This window comes from Oryzias latipes, chromosome 1 (genome assembly GCF_053564925.1).
Source record: "Oryzias latipes strain Hd-rR chromosome 1, Olatipes_Hd-rR_3.1".
Taxonomy (NCBI): domain Eukaryota; kingdom Metazoa; phylum Chordata; class Actinopteri; order Beloniformes; family Adrianichthyidae; genus Oryzias; species Oryzias latipes.
The window spans coordinates 28,857,048-28,863,457 of record NC_136237.1 but is presented as its reverse complement, the minus strand read 5'-3'; the positions used below and the strand labels follow the sequence as shown (position 1 = coordinate 28,863,457).

Here is a 6,410-nt window from a genome sequence, read left to right as displayed (position 1 = left end):
ATTGGGTGTGTTCAAAACTGTTGCAACAAAACCATATTTGGAGTAAAGACACCCAGTTTTTGTTTATTAATTGCAGATATTTTTCTCTATGAAGATAGAGGCTCTTCTTCTGTTTCCTCACTGGCTCTTTTCTGCAAAAAGAAACTTTCCAAATACATTTGTTTTTTGTTGAGTTTCCCAGCCTGGGGGGTTTCAATTGAGTGGTTGCCGCAGCCACTTTAAGAAGGTTGCGGATATATTTTCAACACGTGACTGAGTGACTTGACATATATGAGTTGGATGTGGTGAGAGAATCCAGCAGTTTTCCAAATCAAACTTCCTCCAGAATCACATTGGAAATAAAACGGAAAACGGTAGGTGGTGTTTTTTTGTCCTCTGCCTGGTATCAACTGTGCCACAAACCCGTACTGCTCCATGGCCTTGGGGTATTGGACCACAGAGCTAATAAATTGCAGAAATGTAGCTATTACCACAACTGACTAAAGATATGTTTTCAGTAAATCTATACAAAAAATAAAATATATCAATTATACTGTAACTGTCCTAAACAGCTGTTGCTTTGCACAAAATAGAAGTGCTAATCAGCCAGTGCTTTGTGATACTTCAAAAATGTAAGCGCTCATGTGACACTTTATTGGAAACATCTGTACACCAGATTACTCAACCAATTATCCAATTATGCAATTACGAGGTAACAGTGTTTGGAATTATACAGAGACATTTACATTAAACTTGGTAGAAGAGAGGAAAAAGTGACATTTACTATGACAGTATTTCTGCTGATTTCATGGAGTTGTAATTGGGTCTCCTCAATTTATACAAAATGGCTAAGAACAGAATGGATTCTGAAAACAGAGAGCATTCAGTGAACGGCTCTTCTCCACATGGAAACACTTTATTGACTGGAAGTCAAAGAAAAACAGCTTGACTGGTCAGGGCTGACAGAAAGTCTATGATACCAAAGATGACCACCCTGAACAACTGTGTACGCACAGTATGTCAAAGCTTGAAGCAGATGGGCTACAGCAGTCAACAAACCCAGTGGGCTCCACTGCTGTCAGCCAAGAACAGTAATCTCAGGCTGCAGGGGGCAACGGCTCAGCAATACTGGACTACTGATATAATAAATCTTGATTTCTGTTGAAGCTGGGAATTTGGCATCTGCAACAGTAATCGATCGACCCCACACGCGTTATCTCCTCTGTTGAGGCCAATCTGGCGCTTGTTTAATGCTGATGTAAACGTTCTCTTCCTGCCTATAAAACAAAAAAACAGGGTTTGAAAGCCATGGCCTCCTTTACTGGTGTTGCTGTCAAGTTAAAATTACTTTGTAAACACATTTTACACATTTTACAAGTAGGCTTAAACTGAAATTGATTATTTTTTCTGACCAAAAAAAATCCTCTTAGCTGAGAAAAAATCCAATCAAACATTATAAAATGCAAAAATTAAAGAAAGGGAAAACAGAATACTGTTATCTTAATTAATGGTGTACAAGGATTTTCATGATCTTTGAATATTTTTTTTTTACTTCTGATGTAAAGGAAGTTTGTGAAAATGTGTGAAATGGACCCTAATGCTATGTTCACACGCATGTGATGCGCAATCAAGAACAAGCTAAACCTGTATTCTTGAACGTGCATGTACCATAATGGTGTTCACTCTAGATTGTTTCCACTCAATAACAGCACATGTACCTACAGGTGGAAGAGGCTTGGTGTGAAATCTCAAAGCGGTGCAAATCTCGCCAATCTTGCTCCATGTTTCCTTTATCACAGCTCTATTCCAATAAATGAAAGACTGTTATATAATTCCGTCCGGGCACAGACCCCAATTATTAATTTCTCCTGCATGATCATTTTTTAAATGGTTGCACTTCTGTGAACAAAAAGAGTTGCCATTCACATGTAACTACCAAATCCAAGCTCCTGATTGGTCAAAGTTCAACTGGTTTTAACTTTCAACTCAGGTTAAATGGCAGTGCGTTTTGTTCATGGGGCCCAGATACAGTGGTAAAAGCTTGTGTCGACACACGTGAACTTCAGAGTTTTAAATGGGGAAGCCTGAAACGCAGGTGGTTGCTTGAACACACCAGTGACGTGCGGTCAGGTGAGGCAGGTGAGGCAGAGCCTCACCTGTCATAATCATGATAAAATAGAAAAAGGTAAATTAAGTAAATATTATTTTCCACTGATCTGTGTTAAATATACTTTTTCAGTCAACTCAACATTTTTTCCACAGTTTCTGAGGTTAAAAATGCAGAATTTGAGTGTTGCACGATCACAGACGGAGCTGAATCTCCGGGTGAGGCTCGGGAGCGCTGTGCCTCACTTCTGACGGTAGGGCTCAATGTTAACACAGACGTGCCGTGAAAAAAAACTGCTGTAGGCCTGCATAATCGGCTTCAGGTGAGGCATGCCTCACTAGGGGGCAGACGTGAGCTGACAGCTGCTTTGTAGCTACACTGGCGCTGTAGAAAAAGACTAAGAACGTCTTTCTCCATTCAGAGGGAGAAACTCATATAAACTAAAGGAAAACAAGGAAGACTTTTCCAACAGATCATAGAGATTTTTGTGGAGAAGGATCAACACATGGACTCAAAAAGGAAGGCCAAACATGGTTTTCAATGTTTGTTTTTTAAAAATAACTTGGGAGCAAGTGGAAAAAATGTAAGTAAAATCATTTATTTTGTTTTTATGATCATTCTCAGACAACATTTGATAACAGAAATAGTTACTGAGGGTCAAATTTGTTTACAGTATATATGAATAATTTACACAAGAAGAGTGTTCTATCCATCTATAAAAGAAATATTCTCTGTAGGACAAATATGTTCTTGTGTGTATTTTATAAGCTGTTATAGCTGCTGTTGGATGAATTGTGAAATATTTAGTTCTTTCATTGTAAATCTGACTCCAGAGGATTCAGTGCCTCACCAGTCACTGACCTCACCGCACGTCACTGGAACACACATTGCCATTGTGAACATAGTTTGAAAATGTGTAAAGCACTGGATGTGACTATTACAAAAAATCCAGCATTGAAAAACTGGTTAAAAACTTAAACCAATGATATGAGCACATTGAAATAAAAACTAATAATGAGATGAAACAGTGCTCTTATGTATTATCCTATCAGAGCAACTCACAGTCAGTAGGCCTATAAACAGTGAGCACTCACATGCTTTGTGCTGTATGGTTAAAGTAGCTGTAAAAAATCACTGATAGAACAAAACCTATTTTCTGATTTCACTTTGCTTCTATTATTTTACAGCATTTGCTGTTTGCTACTGTAAAGATCTCACATAATGACATTAAGGAGAGATCAGTTGTTGCCTTCTTCATGGACACCTTACTATCAATTCCACTTCTATTGCTATCAGTTCATTCATTGTTTCCTCATTTCTTTGATCTAATAGCTGATCTGCCCATTTTTTCAGCCAACCAATGGCCATTTTCTTTCAATTAAATGTCATCAGTGTTTGTCTTTCCAACTTCCAGGCAAGGGCTCTTTTACCCCTTTCCTGAGCACCATCTGCCTCTGGAAGGCGTCCATGTATCAACCATCTCCATCAGCACCTAGTCTCTGATGTGTCGTCATGAAAGGGTTTTGCACATTCCCATTGTGTTCTAGAGTCTGATCAAAAGAAGACTTGCTTTAGAAATACATTGCTTAAATTCATCTCACTCTTGTTAAACTTAAAATTTATGTTGAAAAAACAGTTTTGTCCAATCAGCAAAAGTAGAATTTATTTATTGTTTTCTTCTGAGTAGATTAAGTGTAATTCTCAAATGCTCAAAAATCTTCACTTTAAGACTTGAAAAATGACTAAAACATGAAATTCTCTCTGTCTTTTGTTTTTGTTTTTTAGAAACTATTAAAAGCAGCCATGCAAACTCTGAATGCCAAAGATTTTTTCTATCTCTAATTTACTCTGTATTACAAATAGTTACGACAACTCATTGAAGTCTAATTTTCCCCCCCATATTTTTCTTTTGTCGTAAAGAGACATTATTTAAAATTTCTAATCAAAAGAAAACAAAAAGGGAGCCTTTAAATCTCTCACTTTAGCAAGAACATGTTTTTAGGATAAAGTGACATGTTCAAGGGCTTTGCTGCCATGTTTTATGGGCCAACCTGGAATCCCTAGAGACGTTAAATTTCATATCAAGTATCTTCATTCTCATAGTTGGTTAAAACCACACAAAATAGTTATAACTTACGGAGCCCGTGTCCTGACATTAAGATATAAAAATATATCTTGTTCCCACAGATTAATATCTTGTTCCCACAGGTTATTATGTCGTTCGCACGAAATACTATTCCGTTCCCACAAGATACTATTCCGTTCCCACAAGATATTATTGCGTTCCCTCAAAATACTACTCCGTTCCCTCGAAATGATTAACTCGTGCGAACGCAATAATTATGTCGTTCGAACGCAATAATTAATCCGTTCGAACGCAGTAATTATTCACGTCATAAGTCATTCACGCGGATATGCTCTCTGTACGCCGGCAAAACTAAGCCGCTTTCAGCGGTAACTTCCGTGTCTCTGTGACCCATTTTCGTTCAAAAAAGGAACATGAAAAACAAAAATGATCACTTTATTACTGTCTCAATGAATATAAGAAAAATATCAAAAGATTTATAATAACTAGGCTGCTTTGTCAAACGATAGCTCCTGCTAGGCTACTACTAGCTCCGCCGCAGAGCTCTTTGATGTATGCCGGCATTTGGGCAACTGGCTGGTCTGTTGTCAGACAGCTGATATTGTAGTTTAGGGTCGAATAGGAATAATAATATTCAGGACTTGTATTTTATTAACTTTAGCAGTCAGTCGCTTTACATTCGAAGGCTATAAGGATACATGCTAACTGACTAGCCGATCATTGATCCTGTTATTAATTTACGTCATGGATTTACAGCAGATACCTTCACATTTCTGTCTGTGTGTGTCTCATTACATTGCATTGAAGACACGGAGGATGTTTAGAGAACAGATTTATTTATTTCAAAAAGCACAAAGCATCCATCGTATTCACGTTCATTCACATGATGATGATCTGTGGTACGCCCTCAGTCATCTTGCTGCAAAAGCCGCTTCCTGCCGCTACTTCCGTGTCTCTGTGAGCATTCAATAGGGGTAAAAATAAAAGCAAGAATGGTCGATCTGTTATTGTCTCGATGAAAATCTGAAAAATATCATATTAAGCTGGCTACTTCGCCGAAAGCACTTACCTTTAGCTTGTAGCATAACAACAATAGCAGTACGTCACGTTTCCCAGAATGCTTTGCGGCCAACCATTGGTCTTGTTGTTAGACCTTGGTCACAGGGACACGGTGATTGGCCAATGATTGGCAGGAAAGCATTCTGGGAAACGTGACGTACTGCTATTGTTGTTATGCTACAAGCTAAAGGTAAGTGCTTTAGGCGAAGCAGCCAGCTTAATATGATATTTTTCAGATTTTCATCGAGACAATAACAGATCGACCATTCTTGCTTTTATTTTTACCCTTATTGAATGCTCACAGAGACACGGAAGTAGCGGCAGGAAGCGGCTTTTGCAGCAAGATGACCGGAGGGCGTACCAGATGATGTGAACGTGAATACGATGGATGCTTTTGTGCTTTTTAAAATAAATAAATCTGTTCTCTAAACATCCTGCGTGTCTTCAATGCAATGTAATGAGACACACACAGACAGAAATGTGAAGGTATCTGCTGTAAATCTATGACGTAAATTAATAACAGGATCAATGATCGGCTAGTCAGTTAGCATGTATCCTTATAGCCTTCGAATGTAAAGCAACTGACTGCTAAAGTTAATAAAATACAAGTCCTGAATATTATTATTCCTATTCGACCCTAAACTACAATATCAGCTGTCTGACAACAGACCAGCCAGTTGCCCAAATGCCGGCATACATCAAAGAGCTCTGCGGCGGAGCTAGTAGTAGCCTAGCAAGAGCTATCGTATGACAAAGCAGCCTAGTTATCATAAATCTTTTGATATTTTTCTTATATTCATTGAGACAGTAATAAAGTGATCATTTTTGTTTTTCATGTTCCTTTTTTGAACGAATATGGGTCACAGAGACACGGAAGTTACCGCTGAAAGCGGCTTAGTTTTGCCGGCGTACAGAGAGCATATCCGCGTGAATGACTTATGACGTGAATAATTACTGCGTTCGAACGGATTAATTATTGCGTTCGAACGACATAATTATTGCGTTCGCACGAGTTAATCATTTCGAGGGAACGGAGTAGTATTTTGAGGGAACGCAATAATATCTTGTGGGAACGGAATAGTATCTTGTGGGAACGGAATAGTATTTCGTGCGAACGACATAATAACCTGTGGGAACAAGATATTAATCTGTGGGAACAAGATATATTTTTATATCTTA

The 6,410-nt window shown here is 38.3% G+C and overlaps 2 long non-coding RNA genes across 2 annotated transcripts; one reads left to right on the top strand and one right to left on the bottom strand.

Annotated features, from left to right (window-relative positions):
* Window positions 1-4,989: 4,989 nt before the first annotated feature.
* Window positions 4,990-5,350, bottom strand: LOC144994576 (uncharacterized). The gene is made up of 2 exons (XR_013658145.1): window positions 5,242-5,350; window positions 4,990-5,127 (listed from the first exon to the last, which is right to left on the bottom strand). It is a non-coding gene; the product is annotated as an uncharacterized LOC144994576 (long non-coding RNA).
* Window positions 5,332-5,661, top strand: LOC144994577 (uncharacterized). Its single transcript, XR_013658146.1, has 2 exons — window positions 5,332-5,421; window positions 5,536-5,661. It is a non-coding gene; the product is annotated as an uncharacterized LOC144994577 (long non-coding RNA).
* Window positions 5,662-6,410: the final 749 nt, after the last annotated feature.